General features: G+C 43.4%; 1 protein-coding gene across 2 annotated transcripts in view; it reads right to left on the reverse strand.

Moving 5' to 3' along the window:
• The window catches only part of PDZD2 (PDZ domain containing 2), a 265,174-nt gene extending 253,884 nt beyond the window's left edge, over positions 1-11,290 (reverse strand). For both annotated transcript variants that reach the window (XM_073681359.1, XM_073681366.1), the window contains exon 1: positions 11,156-11,290. The gene's annotated coding sequence lies outside the window, so the exon portion shown is untranslated. The remainder of the gene's footprint in view (positions 1-11,155) is intronic.
• Between the last annotated feature and the right edge of the window lie 11,665 nt (positions 11,291-22,955).

Genomic DNA, 22,955 nt, shown 5'->3' on the forward strand with positions numbered 1-22,955 from the left:
TACAGAGAATTAGGCTAAGGGCTCATGCACGCAGTCATATACAGATCATATAGAACCTTTTATTGATCCTATACTTCACCTATCATGTGCTTTTTATTACTTGATGCCTCCTATATACAGTGGATATAAAAAGTCTAAATACCCCTTTTAAAATGGAAGGTTTGTTTTGTAAAAAAAAAAAAAAATCATACTAAGAAGAATAGTTTCAGAACCTTTTTCCACCTTTAATGTCGCCCATGATCTGTACAATCTATTAAAAAATATCTTGAATTCTTTTTGGATGGAAAAAGAAAATGAATGAACTAATATAATGTGGTTGCATAAATATGAACACCCTTAAACTAATCCTTTATTGAAGTTTCCTTTCAATTTAAGAGAGAACTCAGTCTTTTTGGGTAGCACTCTATCATGATGGCACATCTAGAATTGGTGATCTTTGCCCGCTCTTCCCTGCCGTAGCTCCACATCAGTCAGATTGTAAAGGAATCTCCTGTGTACAGCGCCCTCTTCAGGTCACCCACAGATTTTCAGTTGAGCTCTGGGTGGACCATTCCAAAACCTTGATCTTCTTCTGGTGAAGACATTCTTTTGTTGATTTGTTGGTATATGCTTAGGGTCATTGTTGTGCTGACTGATGTTTTGAACTGTTCATAATTCCCTCCACAATGACTAAAACCCCAGTTCCAGCTGCCGAAAAACAACTCCAAAAGCATAATACTGCCTCCACCATGTTTCACTGTGTGTATGGTGATCTTTTGGTGATGCACATTGTTGACTTTGCGCCAAACATACCTTTTGGAATTATGGCCAAAACGTTCAACCTTGGTCTCATAAGACCATAGCACGTTCTTCCCCCATGCCTTTGGCATATGTAGGTTTTGGCAAAACGTAGCCAGGCTTTGATGTTTTTCTTTGTAAGAAAAGGCTTCCGTCTTTCTACCCTACCGCACAGGCCAGACATATGAAGAATACGTGAGATTGCTGTCATATGCAGGACACAACTAGCTCTTGCCAGAAATTCCTGCAGTTCCTTTAATGTTGCCGTAGGCCTCCTGGCAGCATCCTGGATTTTATTCAGGTCTTTGTATCAATTGTTGAGGGAAGTCCACTCCTAGGTAATGTCACTATTGTGCTAAACTTAAAGCCCCACTCCAACATGTTATTTTTTATTTCACTGTCGGAGTGGCATTGTCTTCTGCTATTTATGACCTGCTAGATCGCTCCAGTGTTTGCTGGGCGAGCTGGAGGTCAGTTCTCAGTCTAAGTCTATGACAGCCAGAATTAGGCTCCCATAGACTTCCCTTGAGAGCTTGTGATCATTAGTTCTGATTTCCAGTCAGTCAGAAGTTGCAGTCACAAGATGGCGAAGTAGGACCGGAGTGACGCCAAGAACAGCAGAAGACAGCGGCTGGTAAGTATATTACTAAAGGCAGTAAACATGCATTATCGATACCACTCCAGCGGTGATATAATAAAAACGCAGTAGTGGTGCTTTAAGCCACTTTTTGATGATGTCTTCACAGTTTTCCAAGATATATCTAATGCCTTGGAAAAAAATATGTGTAGCCTTCTCCTGAATGACAACTTGCAACAATGAGATCCCTTTGCTTTGTTGTAAGTAATGATGTGCGAGTATGCCTCATTAACCCTTTCGGCGAGCATGCTCGGGTGCTCGCAGAGTATTTTGGCGCGCTTGGCGTTTCATTCATTGTTGCCGCGCCTGCAAGTGTCACGGCTGTTAGCCTGGCTATCTCTGCATGTGTCACAGCTGTCACAGACAATCAGACAAGTGCAGCTTCTAGACTATTGAAGCATGCAAAAAGTAAAAAAAAAATAAATAAATTTAAAAATAAAAAAAAAATATATAAAAGTTTAAAATCACCCCCATTTCGCCCCATTCAAAATAAAACAATAAAAAAAATAAAAAAAAATCACATATACACATATTTGGTATCACCATGTTCAGAATCACCAGATTTATCAATATAAAAAAATAAATAATCCGATTGGTAAACGGCGTAACGGGAAAAAAATTCAAAACGCCAGAATTAGGTTTTTTTTGGTCGCCGCAACATTGCAATAAAATGCAATAACGGGCGATCAAAACATCATATCTACCCCAAAACGGTATCAATAAAAACGTCAGTTCAGCGCGCAAAAAATAAGTCTGCACCCGGCCCCAGATCACGAAAAATGGAGACATTTTTTATTTTTTTTTAAAAAAACAACAACTGTGCAATCGCCCTTTTTTTGCAATTTCACCGCACTTGGAATTTTTTTTTCCCGTTTTCCAGTAAACAATATGGTAAAACCAATGGTGTTGTTCAAAAGTAAAACTTGTCCCGCAAAAAAAAAAAAAGCCTTCACATGGCCATATTGATAGAAAAATAAAAAATAAAAAAGTTATGGCTCTGGGAAGGAGGAGAGCAAAAAACGAAAACGCAAAAACGGAAAATGGCCCGGACATTAAGGGGTTAAATAGCTGTCAGCTGAATGCTTATTTGGGTGAAACCTATTCCTTCCGAACCCTTTCCATAGAAGTGTTTTTTCGGTTCAGTTGAGCATGCGTGTGTTTTCAATAGCCAATATGTTACGTTGGATTTTAACTAACCATTCTTTCTCACCAGATGTCTGCTGTCTGGAGAAAGTTGGGACACCTCCATACATTAGAATAAGACCAGGGAAAAGCAGAGTGAAAGAGAGAGACAGACACACACTGCTCTTAAGTTAAGTGTCTTATCTCCCTCAGTGCTGGATTCACAGATACACTGCTCAGTACTGCTGTATAATGTCCTCTATGCTGCTGCTTTCTAGTGAAGATACCACCAGTTTGCCCTGCACATATAATACATTTTTATAGTGTCTTTTCCATTCTGCATAAGATAATTTGTGCTGACGCTGAAGATCTTGATGATCACATACGTCTCATTAACAATATACAGATGCTGGTTTCTCATTATCTAAAAGCTTGTCAGCACTTATTCTGATTTCTGCCTATGATTTGAGGTCATTTAGGACTTTTATGTAAGACTGTAGATTCCACTGTTAGATTTGTGGCTTTTGCAGTTTTGCAGAAAGCTCTTGTTTTAAGCAAAAAATGCAATTTGTGTCCGGATGCTGCGGTCACAGTAAAGTGTTCAGTGATTCCCTATGGGGGAAGCCTGCAACAAGCATAATGATAATGAAGTATCAGAGAGCAGCTGGTGATGTACAAAGAAGTTTAATCTGACCTTATACATTACATCTCCCGGAACCAAATTATTTCTGTGGGACTGGTAAACCTGCTAATGTGTATGGAGACCGTCCGACTTTCCCAACAGATGAGGTCAGCGGAGATAAGGATTGGGTGGTTGGGTTTCAAAAAAGCAAGAGAAAAGCTACCACCAGAGGTGTCTCTATGATCTCTATGGAGCACATGTCCAGAAGCAGCAGAAATATGGAGGACATCATACAGCAGTACTGAACAGTGTAGCTGTGAGTCCAGCACTGGTGTGAGATAAGGTGATATGAAGCCAAAACCTCACCTGGCCTGGCTGGCTTGGGGTCCCATGAAGAAGGACATTGGGTACATGTACATAATATCTGGATTTCTACACCAGTTTTAATGATAAGTGCAATGGAGCAAAATGCACCAAATTTATTAGTGCAGCCCCATTTGAATGTGCCAAAAGAGCAAATCCACATCACTGATCGGATGGTGTAGATTAGAGCTATAATCATGGTAATTTCTGGTGTAAATTCTAATAAATAGCCCGCTTTACTAAGCCCCTACCTCTCATTTTAAAAAGCATGGTACAAATTTAAAAACAAAAAGGTTACAAATGTGGGCACCAAACACGTGCTCCAAAATGTACAACATTTTCCATTGGCAAACTGGAACGTAATATAAGCCCCCCATAGTGCCTGGTCTAAGAGGGTTACATGGTGACATGAAAATCACATTGTATGATTGTCAATGGGGTCATTCTGCAATCGAATGCACCCAGGACTTTGCAAAAAATCCAAATCAATCTAAGTTGCGTGTGACCACCACTGGCCCCGGAGACATGTAGGCAACTTGGCTACTTATTTTTACAGTCAAATTTAAGTCCTGAAATACTTGAGTGATATTTGTGACGTGCTAAGACACACTAATGTCTTTAAAGTTTTTTGTTTTGTTTTTTTTTTCACACATTTTTGAAGCAAAAAGTCACTTGTTTCATTAAAATTTTGGTTGCAACTCTTAATTTTGCATTAAAAAAAAAATAATAATCTGGGATAGCAGGAAATAGTGGAACACATTTTCAAAAAAATTAAGCAACTTTTTAAGAAGTTGCAATTGAAGGGTAGGATGCAAACATCTAGAAGACAAAAACCCATGCCCACAACGGTGCGCATAAGGGAAGAGTCAGACGGCCATATAACTCAGACGGGGATGGCAAGGCAATGCTTGGACTGGCCTGCGGCTCTCCTGACTCAAGCGTGACAGATGTATAGAAATACATGCTGTCAAACTCGGGTCGGAAGAGTAGCCGGCCAGTCCAAGCATTGCGTTGCGATCGCCATCCGAGTTAAATGACTGTCTGACTGTGCCCTAAAAAAAACACAAAAAAAAAAAATAAAAATCAGGCACGCATTTATAAAAAGCAAATTAAGAGTATTTGGTGCAAATCAAAAACAGGCTTAAAACACCAAAATATGCGCATTACAGAGGCCAATATGACGAAGATAAATAAATTAGAAACCAGCTGCAAATTTAATTGTAAAAAAAACCTATATGACACATTCTGTAACTCTGATACCGGAACGTTCTGGTGGATACAGAAGAGACAATGGATAACAATTAGCCCTTGGAAATTATTTGCTAGTGAGCAGCTCTTCTCCGGAGGTCGGGAGGCCACTACGGGTGCAGTGTTGTTCCAAACTCTGCTGTCATTCAAGAGACCTGAGGTCGGGACAAAACAAGCCCTGTGCCAGCTCAGATTCCTAAAACAACCTCATGCAGTTGCTGGATATTTCCTGATCAGCATGATTAACTCTAGTCTTTACTTCCACTTCTTGTTAATTATTTTACCGCTTTAATAATTCAGGGAGGATTCTGGGTCACTGCTGGATCCTACGTGATCACATCCTAGTGATTCCATCCACAGATTATCCGGGAAATAAATATGGTTGTTCCGCGTCAAATCAAATCTTAAACCTAGTTTTATGCATCTTAGATACTTTTTATGTCTTACGGAAAAAGAGATCATTGCTTAGAGGAAAAGAGCCGGAGCTTAAAATCCAATATCAAGCGCCAAATCAAGGTGCAAACAAGTGGTGCAAAGTAAGAGCATGTGCACATGGTGTCTTATAAACGCCGGTGTATCCGCCAACGATTAGGGAAACCGCCGGCATTTTTTTTTAGCCTGAGAGTCCTCTTCGTCAAAATCTTTTTTATTTTACATATAAGATAGTGGTGGCTTCCACGCAGAAACCGTCTGAAGAATGGACCGGTCACTTTGAGCTACGAGTGAACATCAAGTTCTTTGGACTTTGCAGTAAATATGTTCATTCTTTTTGTATGTTTTTTTAGCGCTTTTTCAGGTGGGTTCCACCTGAAAAAGGCACTGTGTGCACATACCCTAAAGCCAAGTTTTGCACCACTGGTGTAAAGTTAGACAAAAGGGACTAAAGATGCACAAAATTTAGCCTTCAGAAGGAGCCACTTTTTGGCACATTAAAATATTCAATAGGAATAGTTAATCTGTCCCAATAAGTAACGAAAAGTACTATATTTGCCGAAATTTAGGGTTCAGCAGATATCCAGACAGAGTGGTTACCTTAGGCTATGCTCACACTAGGCGTTTTTCAGCGTTTTTTTTTCTTCAGCAAAACCCGATCTCTTAGCAGGAAAGAAGCTGTGTCAAAATCGGAAGTTTTGGTGCGTTTTTCAGGATCCCAAAGTTCAGCTTTGCTTCCACCACAGAAGCATGAACACAGGTCACCAATGCAAGACATATGTGAAACCATATTAACCAGAATTACAAATGTAACAGTGGGGGGAGGTGAATTGTTCAGGAATAGTTTTTCTAAGACATAGTCATGGAATTGAGTTTGTAGGACACTTATTTTCACACTATGGTCTGCCATTCAGTTGCTGAGAAATTGTTCAGTTTCACACCTCCATGGGCCACAGGTATTGCTCAATCTCACACCTAGCTCAGCTAATGTTTACATTGTACACATCAATAATTTAATTAAACTGTTCTAATCCAAACTGCCATCTCAGGTGACCAAGACAAGATGGTAAAATCACAAAAATAAATGAGTTTCCCATACTGCTGTACTTGCTTTTTTTCACTAAAAACGCAGCAAAACCTGATAAGCGTTTTTTTCAGTGTTTTTTCACCACCCATTACTTTCAATGGGTGAAAAATGCTGAAAGAAGTGACATGCTTTATTGTGCAAAAAAAAACATACAAAACACAAAATACTGATGGCATTAAAAACAATGTGTGTGCATGACATTTCTGAAATCTCAAACTCATCTGATACTGTAAAAAGCAGCTGAAAATTTGCATAAAAAAAAATCATCAAAAAAATGCTGAAAAAACACCTAGTGTGAACATAGCCTTACACAGTAACAAATCATCAGCTCTACGAGGAAGACTAGGTTTGGATGAGTTTTCAAGGGCTTGCATTTACGGATATCAAGCAAAAAACTTGAAAATGGTGCTTCACAATGTCATACATCTACCTCCCACCAGCGGAGAAGACAAATCCTCCATACCCTGCATACGGAGACATCCTATTAAACAAAACCAGGAATGTCCGGGTGGGATTCCGCTTATTAGATCCCGTCCCTCTATCAGTTCAAAGACATGAGCTCATCCAGTCTTCAAGATGAAGAGGTGCCCATTATTGCTTCCATACATACCAGCCCCATGTAACCCCCGCAGTTATACTAAGCCAGTCTAATGAACACAAGAGCACAGCATATGGGGTCACAGGTCATGCACAGATCTCAAGGATCACAAGAACATAACTCTGGGGTCTCATCAGAAATAAGATCCCGCAGGCTACATCAGGACAGGATCCGCTATGGATGGGATGTCATATAATTAAAGGGGTTAGCCCACTATACTAGAGGTCATAAATGTCTGATCACTGGGACCGATCTTGAGAACGAGGGTCCCGCGTCTGACATTTGTAGCCACGCGTGCGTTCTACTGCTCCATTTTTGTGACTGATGGGAGTAGCCAAGAGCTGTTCCCTTTGCCAATTATCATTAGGCGTGTGGCTCTTGGGCCAAATTTGTAACATGGTCCAGGGGCAATTACCCTCTAGGCATAAAAAAAAGGAAAAATTTAACAGGTACATATATTGGCATCAATAAGGAACCTGAGCTGCTGAACGCGGCGGTGTTTCTGCTATAGCGCAACGTAATGTAAGAATATCGGATAACGATCCGCAAGATCTGCAATTGCAAAAAAAAACAAAACTTTTTTTTTCGGGGGGTATTTTGCAAGTCACAAAGATGACCTCATTTACTTCCATTATGTTGTGATGTAGCAGCAGCATAGTGTGATATTTGGAAGTGTGGCCAAAGTTGCTGTGTGGTCCCAACCTAATAGTACCCAAGAAATACTACAACTGAATCCAATTTACAGCATATAAACAGTTAATCGTCTCCAAACCTTGGTGTTACGGTTCCTCAAAAGTCTCTTTGTGGGGGTCCAAGTGTAATATACAGAAAGTAATAAATTAAGAAATGGCAGGAAAATGTTTACGAGGGCTAAATCTTATGGCGCCAATTAATTAATCTACGAGAGGCAACCAGACCCCATAAAATCAGCTTAGGTTATGTGTACAGAGTCTTTTTGCAGTTTTGGAAAACCCCTCTCCTCTAGACGCACTTTGTTTTAAAAAAAAACCTGTTCATTACTCACCTCCCCAGGACGAACGCTGAATATCCAGTGCTTCTCCTGGAGTCTGTTATTGTCAACAGCGCTGCAGTCAATCACTGAGCTCAGTGCCTCTTAGCAGCTCCTGCAACCAACTAGGGAAGAGTCACTGAGCTCAGTGATTGGCTGCAGTGCTGCAAACAATATCTGACACTGGGAGCAGAGGTGGAAACTCAGAGTTGGACCCAGGGAGGGTGAGTAATGCACATGTTTTTTTTTGGGGGGGGGGGTTGTGTTTTTTTTTAAATAAAGTGCACCTAGAGGAGAAACTGGAAAACCCCTCTAACTCTTTCTCCCTAAAAGTAATTATCCGATAATCCTAGTCATCCTCTTCTGTCACATTGCTAAAAATTCTATTTATGTATTATAAAGTTATATATATTTCAGAAAGAGGGGAGTGAATCCTGACGTAGCTCCTCCACCGCGGACCTCCCGCAGCAATATCAGCATGTAACGCTGAGGACATCGATGCGAAGAAGAAGCAGGAAAGCCGCACATTTCTCCTTTTGCATTGCATGGGGTAAAATTCTCGACAGCATCAGGGGGATACTGAGCAGATCACACCTCCTCTTACTCTACGCTGTGGATATATTTTGCAGCATGTGCACGACATATCTTGAAGTATCACACACTATGGCGGCAATGTATAATGCAACAGAAAATTCTCTATATGGGAACTTACCTGAAAGGGTCATGGCCTTGTAAACTCCCTGGTAGATAGTGGCAAAATACATTGCAGATTTCTCTCTCATTTCACTAGTCCTTAATATCAGATGGGTGAGGGTCCGACACCCGGCTCCCCCACAATCGGCGGTTTTCAGCTCTGGTGGTGGCTGAATGTGAACGGAGCCAGAACAGTGCAGGTCTGTACACCTCATAGTGGCCGTTCTTGGGTACTGTCACTCAGCTACTATATACTTCTATAAGAATGGCCACTACACGGTGTACAGAGCTGTGCAGGTACATCCGGCCATTGATTGGGGTGGGTGTCGGACCCCAATAATCTCATATACTTGTACACAATGCAACTATGGGGGACACGACTCCTAAGTGAAGTCACATGACCACGTCCTCCAGTGGCGGATGGAGCTGTAGTGACATCACATGACCACGTCCTCCAGTGGCGGATGGAGCTGTAGTGCCATCACATGACCACGTCCTCCAGTGGCGGGTGGTACTGTAGTGCCATCACATGACCACATCCTCCAGTGGCGGGTGGTACGGTAGTGCCATCACATGACCACGTCCTCCAATGGCGGATGGCGCTTTAGTGCCATCACATGACCACGTCCTCCAATGGCGGATAGCGCTGTAGTGCCATCACATGACCACGTCCTCCAATGGCGGATGGCGCTGTAGTGCCATCACATGACCACGTCCTCCTATGGCGGATGGAGCTGTAGTGCCATCACATGACCGCATTGTTTTATGCTACTGAAGTTACGTCGCTATGGAAACATGGGATGTTTTTATAAACTGATGCTCCTGAAAAAAAGTGATCGGTCGCCCATAGCAACCAAACAGCTCGGAGTCTTCACATGTCAGTTGCCTTCCTGAAAGTAAAAAGGTCACTATAGTAAACAGCTCTGCCTATGAGAACGCGCACGATCCGAGTAATGGCGGCCATTGCGTTCACTCGTCTCACAATGTAACACTCACATACGTACGCGACTACCACGTCATGTAGTCAAAAGTCCGGTAGCCCACCCACATATAAGCTAGGTCAAAGGTCAGAATCTGGTTCTTGGGAGTCAGACTCCCAATAAACTGCTAGACAGATGAGGCCTGCTGGCCCGGAGGACGAGGACAATACTCACAAAATGGCGGGCCTCGTGTCCCCATCCGATCGCTCACAGGAACTGTTTTCATTTTCCTACATTTGGTTACTATTGGCAACAGCTTCACTTTCTGTTTGCGCACGAGGCTAAACGTGTTTACACCAGAGTGGAGCAGCACATAGGACGTCCCCACAAGTGGAGTGCACCCATAGTGGCCCCCACAAGTGGAGTGCACCCATAGTGGCCCCCACAAGTGGAGTGCACCCATAGTGGCCCCCACAAGTGGAGTGCACCCATAGTGGCCCCCACAAGTGGAGTGCACCCATAGTGGCCCCCACAAGTGGAGCGCACCCATAGTGGCCCCCACAAGTGGAGTGCACAGCGCCACCACAAATGGTTCCGGTTAAAGTGTTCCCACAAATAATTCCAGCAAACGTGCACCCGCAACAAGTGCCAGCCATGACGCTACCACAGTAATGAAACCAAAATGAAAAGGTCCCATGAAGACAATCCCCATATACATGTCATTGCGAGGGGGACAGGGGGACCCCCTTGTATTAAGAGCTGCGGATTAAAGACATTTGTGCCTAATATCACAAATATCTGGCTGCAGTAAAAGTCGCAGGTAAAAGTGGATGAAAAGCAAAAGCCGGTCTGCAACGAGACAATCCAATAAATTTCCATCAAGAAAAAAAAAAAAATCCAAAAACTGATTGTCCCGTTGTTAGATAGCACAAGCACCAATACCAATAAATATCCAGGACAGGAATCTCTTCAATTTGACAATTCTGCATTTTTAATACTTTTACTTCTACAGCCATTCAGTTTACAGATGTAGCAGTGCCGAGTTTGTCATTTGGCATAATTCGCTCATTGTCGTATAATAAGGCAATTTTTTTATATATATCAGGTCCTACTATATTTGCCTTGTGAGCAATTCCCCAGCAATCTTCCTTTTTCCCCCAGTTCTCAGCAGTTGTTCCAATCGCCAGCTGTACGACATTCACAATGTAAGAAAATCAGTGGTAAAAGATACGGAAAATCCAGATCCGCTCCTGCAGATCCTAAACTGGGCTACAAGATGTGGAATAGGAAACTGCTTACAATGCAACTGCTTCACTGCTTGTACAGTATGTAACTCTATGACACACCCAGCTCTGCTAGATCTGTGCACATCACTACGATCAGTCCTGAGCAGCTGCTGCAGAACTTCTTGGCAGGGAATCACTCACTCACAGACACACAGGGCATGCAGTCTGGTGAAGCAGTTTTTTCCATTAATAAAAAAAAAACTTCATGAGTTTTCCACTAGTTGCACATAGTAATAGGATTAGCAGGGGCTGCCCTGGTCTCCCCCCATGCCTGGGGCACAGAGCCCTGCAGCAGAAGTTTCTGGCACTCTATGGCCCCTCACCCACACAGTGCCCCCAGCACAGGAGGGGGGCTGCTTACCTGCAGGGCAGTGGTGGGCACCAGCTGGGCAGAAGACCTGATTCCCGGGCTCTGCAGCTCCTGTCCCGGCCACATCCAGCATGAGTGAGAGCATGGAGCAAACCCAGCCCTGGATCACTGTATACACATCAGACTGGGCTGGTCTACAGCAATCCCAGCCACCCCCATAACTGGAGGAAGGAGGAGACCTCCAGCACTGCTGCACCATGCAGCCAGGAGTACTGGGTGGAAGGATCATGTGTGTAATATAATATATATCTAATGTATCAGCAGATAGCAAGAAATACTTATTTTTTTTACATCATTACTTAGTGACTTGTGCCAGATTACTCCTTTTTTTCTTATTTTCTCCATCTTCTCTGTTCTGTCAGTCCATGAAAATTGGACCGCACTCGGATGCCATCTGATTCTCGGAGTCAAATCGTGCAGGCTGCGACCACTCGGTCCAAGGAAAAAATTGGACATGTGCACAGCCCCATAGAATGACATTGGTGCGAGTGCAGTCCGTCAAAATCACAGCTAGCACACGTCCGATTAAACCGGACATCTGCACGAGCCCGTAGGCCACGTTCCCACCATGAGGTTTTGGTGCGTTTTTTCTGCTGTGTATTTTTGCTGCATCAAAAGCGCAGCGTCGTGCGGTTCCAGCAGAGTGGATGGGATTTATAGAGATCTCACACCCACTGTGCGTAAACTGAGCTGCGGTGCAGGTTTCAAATCCGCAACATGTGAATTTCTCCTGCGGGTGCACTGAGTTTTCTGTGTGGATTTTCCCCCATAAACTTGTATTAGGTGTGGAAAATTCGCAGGTAAAAAATGCACATGGGTTTTTATAGAGCCTTTCCGCAGCGGAAACGCATCAAAAACTCATGTAATCTGCACCTAAGTATGTCAGTAAAGTTTTGTCAAAGTCAAATACCAGAAAGTATAAAAAACAAAAACAAAGCAGCTTTATTTAAAGCATGACGCACCAAAAAGAGATAAAAACCGCAGCGTCAAAAAAAACGCCATAAAAACACATGTTAAAAATTCACAAAAAAACACAATGAAAAAAACGCAAGTATCCTAATTTACACAACAGGTGCAGAAATTCTGCAGTGTCAAAAACGTATCAAAAGCTCATTGTGGGAATGTAGATTTAAGGCACTGTTAGACGGCCGTATAAATCGGAGTGAGATCAGAACGCAGTGCACGGACTGGCCGCGGCTCTCCCGAGTGTCACAGCTGCATAGAAATATATGAAGTTGCCATGCTTTGGTCGGGAGAGCCGCGGCCAGTCCGTGCACTGTGTTCTGATCTCACTCCGATTTATACGGCCGTCTGTATGCGCCCTAACTGAGAGCAATCAATAAGCAGTGCATTATACATACTATCATCTATAATATTACACCTCCAGCCTTTTATTCATTACTAACTCTGGGCGTATACCACTGTCAGTGTTATATCAACAATGCGAGATCTTATTGATATATGATATGGGAAATATACAGACTATATTGGGACACACATCCTAATCATTGAATACAGGATTTTCCTTCAGTCCCATTGACCCCAGTGTATAAGATCCAGCCCCATCACCCCGTATATATAACATCCGACCCCTCAGTCCCGGTGTATAAGATCTGGACCCATTATCCCTGGTGTATAACATCTGGCCCCATTACCCCCGGTATGTAACATCTGACCCCTTGCCCCAGTGTATAACATCCGGTCCCATTACCCACCGGTGTATAAGATCTGGCCCCATTGCCCCCTCATATATAACATCGCGCCCCATTAACCCTGGTGTATAACTTCTGGCCCCTTCACCCTGGTGTATAACATCCGGTCCCATTACCCCCGGTGTATAACATACGGTCTCTCGCCCCCCTGTATATAGCCTCCGCCCCCCTCGCCATGTCATTTGTCTTTACTAATGTGACAGACCGGCCGGCGGGGCAGAGCTCACTGATACCAGCGCGGTCCTGTAATAGGAGCCACTGGGGTAACAAGTCCGTCCATGTAATTTCTTCTCCTAAATCTTCCCCCATCACCTGTGAGTGATATTATTGAGAAGTGGAAGGAACCACAGCAACTCAGCCACGAAGAGGAGACCCCGTAACGTTGCAGAGCGGTGGGCCGAGTGCTGAGAAGCAGAAGGCAGAAAAGTCACCACCGCTCTGATGACCCCATAACTGCAGAGTCCAGACCTCCTCTGGTATCAGCACAAACACTGCGCCCCCACCAGGAGCTTCATGGCAGAGCAGCTGCCTGCAGCCGTACATCACCAAGCACAAATGGGTGGCTCTGGGTGTCACTACTGTTTAGAGTGGGGCGCTTGAGTTGCCTCCCGACTATCTCTAAAGGCTGAATGTGGCTCTCAAGGTAAGAAAGGTTGGGGATCGTTATTTAGACTTTCTAACATTCTTCAAGCAATTCTATAATGGCCTCAAAGAAGTGAACACATCAATAATTAAATTTTACTGCTACTTTTTATTTTATTGGAGAAATGCCTAATAGCCTATATAAAAGCAGGGTTGATTGATTTCTCTAATATGAAAGCTATCCTACTCGTGTTACTATAACACTTGTCTTTAATCCCTTAGTAAGAAATACATGGAAGGTGTTGTCATAATAACCTGCTTGGGCTTGCATCTTCATATACAGTGCTGGCCAAAAGTATTGGCACCCCTGCAATTCTGTAAGATAATACTCAGTTTCTTCCTGAAAATGATTGCAATCACAAATTCTTTGGTATTATTCTCTTCATTTAATTTGTCTTCAATGAAAAAAACACAAAAAGAATTGTCCTAAAGCCAAACTGGATATAATTCCACACCAAACCTAAAAAAGGGGGTGGACAAAAGTATTGGCACTGTTTGAAAAATCATGTGATGCTTCTCTAATTCGTGTAATTAACAGCACCTGTAACTTACCTGTGCCACCTAACAGATGTTGGCAATAACTAAATCACACTTGCAGCCAGTTAACATGGATTAAAGTTGACTCAACCTCTGTCGTGTGTCCTTGTGTGGACCACATTGAGCATGGAGAAAAGAAAGAAGACCAAAGAACTGTCTGAGGACTTGAGAAACCAAATTGTGAGGAAGCATGAGCAATCTCAAGGCTACAAGTCCATCTCCAAAGACCTGAATGTTCCTGTGTCTTCCGTGCGCAGTGTCATCAAGAAGTTTAAAGCCCATGGCACTGTGGCTAACCTCCCTAGATGTGGACGGAAAAGAAAAATTGACGAGAGATTTCAACGCAAGATTGTGCGGATGGTGGATAAAGAACCTCGACTAACATCCAAACAAGTTCAAGCTGCCCTGCAGTCCGAGGGTACAATAGTGTCAACCCGTACTATCCGTCGACGTCTGAATGAAAAGGGACTGTATGGTAGGATACCCAGGAAGACCCCACTTCTTACCCCCAGACATAAAAAAGCCAGGCTGGAGTTTGCCAAAACTTACCTGAGAAAGCCTAAAACGTTTTGGAAGAATGTTCTCTGGTCAGATGAGACAAAAGTAGAGCTTTTTGGGAAAAAACATCAACATAGAGTGTACAGGAAAAAAAGGAGTCATTCAAAGAAAAGAACACGGTCCCTACAGTCAAACATGACGGAGGTTCCCTGATGTTTTGGGGTTGCTTTGCTGCCTCTGGCACTGGACTGCTTGACCGTGTGCATGGCATTATGAAGTCTGAAGACTACCAACAAATTTTGCAGCATAATGTAGGGCCCAGTGTGAGAAAGCTGGGTATCCCTCAGAGGTCATGGGTCTTCCAGCAGGACCATGACCCAAAACACACTTCCAAAAGCACTATAAAATAGTTTGAGAGAAAGCACTGGAGACTTCTAAGGTGGCCAGCAATGAGTCCAGACCTGAATCCCATAGAACACCTGTGGAGAGATCTCAAAATGGCAGTTTGGAGAAGGCACCCTTCAAATATCAGGGACCTGGAGCAGTTTGCCAACGAAGAATGGTCTACAATTCCAGCAGAGCATTGTAAGAAACTCATTGATGGTTACCGGAAGCGGTTGTTCGCAGTTATTTTGGCTAAAGGTTGTGCAACCAAGTATTAGGCTGAGGGTGCCAATACTTTTGTCTGGCCCATTTTTGGATTTTTGTGTGAAATGATCAATGATTTGATTTTTGCTTCATTCTCTTTTCTGTTTTTTTCCTTGCAAGCAAATTAAATGAAGAGAATAATACCAAAGAATTTGTGATTGCAATCATTTTCAGGAAGAAACGGAGTATTATCTGACAGAATTGCAGGGGTGCCAATACTTTTGGCCAGCACTGTAGCTGGGCTATTATAAGCCAGCTTTATATAGCTCCAGAAAAGTTACAGAGAAACTTTGCTAGATTTCTGCTCTAAAGGGTGATCTGCACCACAAAAAAAAAGTATTTTAGGGGAATTTCTACCTGCATTTTTCTGTAATTTTTTATATATATTGTTTTATATAATCTTAAAAGGTTATACCCCAAATCACAATGTGGTCTTTGAATAAATATAAATGTATATTATTATTTCTTAAATCTGCACCATGTTGCACATATCAGCCCCCAAAGATTGCCCCTCAAGTTGCTGTTGAAACCGTCCTGCGGTGGTCTCTCTCGTCTGGCTTCCTGCCAGCATAGCTCTGCTCTGAGATGTGTCTAGAACTGGGCTTTTACTGTGAAAGATGAAGTCACAGAAAGGGATGGATCCTCCTTCATTACAGTTCAGTGCTCATTCCAGGAAGCAGAGGTGTGTCTGCATGCTGACAACTAAGAGGAGAGATGTACTGCAGGATGAGCTATATACAGGGGGCAAAAAGGAGTAATATGCTGCAGGATGGTGCTGTGTATAAAGGGCCTGCAAGGAGTGATGTGGTGTAGGATGGGGCTCTATACAGGGGGCTGAAAGTAGAGATATACTGCAGGATGGGGCTCTCTATAGAGGGGCTGAGAGCAGTGCTATACTGCAGGATGGGTCCATATACATGGCACAGAAAGGGGAGATATATTGCAGTATACATGAGGCCGATACTAGGGATATACTGCAGAATGGGGCTTTGTATAGTTGTATAACGGGTTTGAGCTGATATACTGCTGGATGGGGCTCTGCTTGGAAGGGCTGATAAAATATACTGCAAGATGAAGCTCTATTTATAGGGGTTGAAAGAATATACTGCAGGATGGGGCTCTGTGTAGAGGGGTTGAGAGGAGTTATATACTGCAAGATGGAACTGTGTACAGGGGCAAGAACGGAGAGATATACTGCAGGATGGGACTTTGTATAGAGGGCTGAGAGGAGTGATATACTGGAGGATGGGGCTGTATATAGAGGAGTGATGGACTGCAGGATAGAGCTAAAAGGAGCAATGTACTGAAGGATGCGGTTGTATTCAGGGGATGAGATTAGTTGAGCTGAGTTTGTTGCCTGCTGCTGATCAGTGATGTGAAACTGCAAATGTTGCTCAGTTGATGCAATTGATGCATATGACAGAGGACTATCTTCTGGCATATGCATCAGTACTGCAGCATTTGCACAAAACTGATCTGTCAGCAGCAGTCAACAAACACAGCTCTGCACTGCCATTGAAGAGGAGGGCAGAACAGTTGAGCTCTGCTAGACCAAGCTAATAATTATGTAAAATCACACAGGCAGCTATACTGATGTAGATGGCAGAAGGTAAGATCGGTCAGGAGCAGAGAGTGCACAGAAGCATAAGTTTAATTCTACACTTAGTTTATCTTAAAGGGGTTGTCCAAAATCTAACAATGAACCTTATACTCAATATCTAACTATTCTGATGACATGCTGTATTGGGACGGTGACAACAGTTGTAGGGAGTGACTGCAGCGCCAGCCCCCTGATGACTTCCTGTTTCAGGTTGGAGACAGAAGCAGGGGTGACTGACAGCAGCCCCGGCCACCTGATCACATTCTATTTGAGAATCCCCAGTGCATTCTGGGAAACTCAAATAGAATGCAATCGGAAGTGAAAAAAGAAACAAAGAAAGTTTAAATACAGATAGAATTGAAGGGGATTTTTAATTGATGAACATTACAAAAGTAGTTAGTTTTTACATTTTAGATACTGAGTATTAGGATCACTAATAGGTTTCGGACAACCACTTTAATTATAGAGGTGGGGCTAGTCAGGAGAGAGAGGGGTCTGCAGCACTCAGGAGAAGCAAGTGCTGCTGGTAAATGTAGTTTTAGTAGATAAGAAGAAGACTGCCCATTCTGCTATGTGAAGCTGGTTGTATGGGGGGCAGATAGAGATAGAAAGAAACACAAAGGTACAAGAAATAAACTTCATGTAGGGGCTCATACATACTGTATGTTACCAATATGTCAGCATTTACTGGGCTTTGTGAAAAAATAATGGAGCAACCCTTCAATTCTAACCTCGGTTTGTTTTGTTTTCTGTTCTATTTTTTCCCCCTGTGCCCAGGTTTAGAATTTTTGCTTTATATAGATCTGGCCTAGAACTACAGGCACATTAGTCATAGGGCAAGATGGTGTCGTCTATAATTATCTGCTCTTACACCATCTCTCATTCAGACGGCTGTTTTGGTTGATCATGATCTATCCGTGTTATTCCCATTTACAACACGTTCCCATCATAGTCTACAGCGCTGTTCACAAAACCGAGTTTTTTTACTGACAGATTCGCCATAAAAAGAAATGGCGAAGTCCATTTCTGGTCTAGTTTGTGATTCCATTTCTGTGTCATCCGAGTGGGGTCTGTGTTTTACTGCCTAATGTGTAAGAGAAGTTTAGAAACTTTTTTTTGTAAATGAAGAAAGCGAACATAGGACCAAAAATGCATGAAAATGAAAAGATACAATAAATCCAAATAGATACAAAACATTTAAAAGTACATTAGCGCTTGATGTACGGAAGTGTATTCATCATTCATACCAAGTGTGTAACACAGGCTCCAAAAGTGGTGCACACCCCTGTATTTATATGGGGTGATGAATAAAAAGCGCAGCATGCTCTGTTGGATGCCATATATAAGACCACTTCTATGGACCCAATACACAGTAGATAATAGCAACCAAAAAATGGTGAGCGATGCAGATATCCATCAAGTGCAACATGGTGTGTATGATCCTCATGTAACTTTTAAGAACTATATCTGCTTTAGTCAATTCCTATCTATCTGTATATACATTACGGATGTTTCTCTATAACGTAGAGGCTACATAGCAGCCTTCTACTGCGCTCAAATTACAGTAATCACGCAAATGTTTAATTATTTTTTTACTGGCGTAAAATGACAACTTCTTGGTGCTTGGTCCCATGTCCATGGCTTCTTGGTGGCGAAGACTCGTATCTCCATTGGAAGTATAAGTCTATGTACTAATAACATTATAAGAGTTGGAGCAGATCTTAGTGATCCATTAGATCAAGAATTGCTTCCTGCCACCCATGCTGTGTCCTCTCCATACAAAGCATTAGTAAAGTGTTAATAATGTCGCGGTGACCTGCTGATCGATGCTCGGTCAACGGTTCCGACAAACGCTTATCAGATAAACTTCCTGCCCCGTTATATTTCCTACTGAACAAGAATCTTATTTAAAGGGGAAATCCACCTAAATGTCATCTAGAAGAAGAAGATGAGATTGTCAGCCATCCAGGACACATTTTGCTGATCCTTTAGCTCTAGGTAATCTTTTTTCAGATGGCGGTGCTGGAAACTCAGGAGTGTGGCCCAGCCAAAATATTTTTATAGTTCTGCCCCTTTTACAGGACGCACTCCTTCACGTCTCGATTTCAGACTCCGGGGCTACCTCTGATGTCTTTTCATTTTGATGGATCCTCCTGGATTACAGGGGATAGTTGGCAAGTATGGTGTGTAAATAAGTGTATTTCATATCACATCTTCTAATAAAGAGGTCGTCCACTTCCTTGTGAGGAGGTGATCGGCGCTGATGATGTCGTGTCTGCACTAGAGAGGAACGGGTAAATTCTCAGGACCCTGCTCCAGTGAATTATGATTAATTGTTATGAAGACCCTACGATAACGCCGAGGTCTGATGACAAGAGTAGGAAGTGTTGTCATAGGGGCACAAGCACAGAAGCTGTACAAAAAGGGATCTGTAACTTTATGCTCCGTTGGAATAAGACATTTCATTCAAATCTATGGACACAAATGTGAAATATCCGTCAATTCAAAGAATCTTCTGCCGCGTCGTCTTGAAATACTGCAATATTCTGCTTATTCTTGCAGAATGTAACACATTACAGTCGCTCCAGTTTTACCACAGGCCGTTCTCAACTTGTAAATTCCTCCATTCATTATTAGAGAGAGACAACTGGATTACAGAAGTCCTCTAATTAGAAAGCAGAGGTGTAACTTGTAGGTCCTTGGTTCCAAACTTTGTAACAGGGCCCCCACCTGCCATGTGCCTGATACTCACCTCTCCTGGATCCAGCCATTTCAGTCACTGAGGCCATTCAGCCTGGCTCGGGGCTGTGTGACACCACCTGAGAGTTCAGGTAGTTGTTGTCCTACACTACACTTGATATCTTAATTTTTCTAATATTGTGCATATTAACATACTCAAATTTGCTACATTGTTAGGCTCTGCTACATTGTTACTCTCTTGCTTCTTGACATATCCAGCCCTGCTACATCACTGCTCTGCTACATTGTCATTGTGTTCCTGCAGATATACCAATCTCTGCTACGTCACTAGGCTCTTCTCCATTGTTACTCTCTTTCTTCCGGACATATCCAGCCTTGCTGCATCGCTAGGCTCTGCAACATTGTCCCTCAGTTTCCTCCAGATATACCCATCTCTGCAACATCACTGGGTACTGCTACATTTTCATTCTTCTGCCTTCTGACATGCCTAGATCTACAACATTGCTGGACCCTTCTCCATAGCCAGTCAGCGCTTTCTCACAAGCACAGCTCTGCTACATCACTGGGCTTTGCTACATTGTCACTCTTTTCCAGACATACCCAACTCTGCTACATCACTATATTGGGTCTTCTGACCTACTCATCTCTGCTATATCACTGCACTCTCCTTCTTTTCTTTGGTGAGCCTCCTGATCTACTCTGCTCTGCCACTAATACTCTACAGCTTCTGTACTTCCGCCCGGACCGCCTCGCTGCTCTTCCAGACCAATGACTTTGAGGATCCACCTCGCCAGGTGGGACATAATGCCTTATATAGTAGGGATGTATTTTTATGTGCTAAAAGGGCCTTTTGGCCCTCAGGCTCTAGGGTTCGGTGTGACTGCAGACAGTAATGGACAGCCATGCTTAAATCTCTACAGCCGGGATAGAAGCTGTGTCCATTTCCGGCCATTATGCCCCTTAGATGCCACCATCAATTGAGACTTCCATCATATTGGATTCAGATTTCTGCTATTGGAAACAGTCAGCAAGCTTATTGGTAACAGGTCAGCTATAATTCCTCGTGAAGTTATTTTTTTTCCTATATCAGTTTTGCAAACTCTAAGATATTGCCCCAGCAGGTTAGACTCAGCAAAATAAGTCAGCAAAACTGCGAGTGCAGCTCTGGAGTATAATACAATACTTTGGGGAGAATATATATACACTGCTCAAAAAAATAAAGGGAACACTCAAATAACACATCCTAGATCTGAATGAATGAAATCTTCTCATTGAATACTTTGTTCTGTACAAAGTTGAATGTGCTGACAACAAAATCACACAAAAATCATCAATGGAAATCACATTTATTAACCAATGGAGGCCTGGATTTGGAGTCATCCCCAAAATTAAAGTGGAAAAACACACTACAGGCTGATCCAACTTTGACGTAATGTCCTTAAAACAAGTCAAAATGAGGCTCAGTATTGTGTGTGGCCTCCACGTGCCTGTATGACCTCCCTACAACGCCTGGGCATGCTCCTGATGAGGTTGCGGATGGTCTCCTGTGGGCTCTCCTCCCAGACCTGGACTAAAGCATCCGCCAACTCCTGGACAGTCTGTGGTGCAACGTGACGTTGGTGGATGGAGTGAGACATGATGTCCCAGATGTGCTCAATCGGATTCAGGTCTGGGGAACGGGCGGCCAGTCCACAGCTTCAATGCCTTCATCTTACAGGAACTGCTGACACACTCCAGCCACATGAGGTCTGGCATTGTCCTGCATTAGGAGGAACCCAGGGCCAACCGCACCAGCATATGGTCTCACAAGGGGTCTGAGGATCTCATCTCAGTACCTAATGGCAGTCAGGCTACCTCTGGCGAGCACATGGAGGGCTGTGCGACCATCCAAAGAAATGCCACCCCACACCATTACTGACCCACTGCCAAACCGGTCATGCTGAAGGATGTTGCAGGCAGCAGATCGCTCTCCACGGCGTCTCCAGACTTTGTCACGTCTGTCACATGTGCTCAGTGTGAACCTGCTTTCATCTGTGAGGAGCACAAGGTGCCAGTGGCGACTTTTCCAATCCTGGTGTTCTGTGGAAAATGCAAAGAGTCCTGCACGGTGTTGGGCTGTTAGCACAATCCCCATCTGTGGACATCAGGCCCTCATACCACCCTCATGGAGTCGGTTTCTAACCATTTGTGCAGACACATGCACATTTGTGGCCTGCTGGAGGTCATTTTGCAGGGCTCTGGCAGTGCTCCTCCTGTTCCTCCTTGCACAAAGGCGGAGGTAGCGGTCTTGCTGCTGGGTTGTTGCCCTCCTACGGCCCCCTCCACGTCTCATGGTGTACTGGCCTGTCTCTTGGTAGCGCCTCCAGCCTCTGGACACTATGCTGACAGACACAGCAAACCTTCTTGCCACAGCTCGCATTGATGTGCCATCCTGGATAAGCTGCACTACCTGAGCAACTTCTGTGGGTTGTAGAGTCAATCTCATGCTACCACGAGTGTGAAGGCACAACCAACAATCAAAAGTAACCAAAACATCAGCCAGAAAGCATTGGTACTGAGATGTGGTCTGTGGTCCCCACCTGCAGAACCACTCCTTTATTGAGGGTGTCTTGATAATTGCCAATAATTTCCATCTATTGTCTATTCCATTTGCACAGCAGCATGTGAAATTGATTGTCAATCAGTGTTGCTTCCTAAGTGGACAGTTTGATTTCACAGAAGTTTGATTTACTTGGAGTTATATTCTGTTGTTTAAGTGTTCCCTTTATTTTTTTGAGCAGTGTATATTTTTTATTTACATGCATGAATTTGCGCCTAAAAATAATTTTTGCAATGGGGCTTCATTAACAAAAACTGTTGCACCATCAGGCTCTTTGTTTTCCGGCACTTTCAACTTTGATGTGGTCATAAATCAGCAGAGAGGAGCTCAGAAAAAGAGAGAAAAAAGTTATAACCTCTCCCATCACACCATCAGTACGCGCTGACTGATGGATTCTCATGGATGGACCCCTTTAAAATCAACTTGCTCCATTGGTCAGCAGCTACCCCAGGGGGTCTGAGCATTTTAATGATCCCAACACAGATCCAAAATGGTAAATAACTATTGTACATGTGAACAGAAGCTTAGATGGTTGCCCAATTCTACCCGTGTAAAACTGGCCATACTGATTAGACGGCTGTCGGCCTAACGATGCTTCGACAGATCGTTCGGCCGATCCATCTCAGCCGATCCTTCCATGCAGAGCAGCGCTCGCTCGGCCCTGCGCTCCTGTGTTTTCTATGTTGGTCGGCAGCTTATCTCAGGGAGAACAATGCGATCAGCAGTCCGAAATCAGACGTGTGTGATCGACTTCTCTCCTGACCAGGAGTCTGCAGCGCCACCAATACACATCAGACTAGTGTCGGCTGAACTCTGCGATATCAGTGGGTTCAGCCGATATTAGTCTGAAGTGCA

This window comes from Phyllobates terribilis, unplaced genomic scaffold (assembly GCF_046119375.1).
Source record: "Phyllobates terribilis strain yellow unplaced genomic scaffold, ASM4611937v1 Scaffold_1__5_contigs__length_1240528914, whole genome shotgun sequence".
In the NCBI taxonomy this organism is placed as follows: domain Eukaryota; kingdom Metazoa; phylum Chordata; class Amphibia; order Anura; family Dendrobatidae; genus Phyllobates; species Phyllobates terribilis.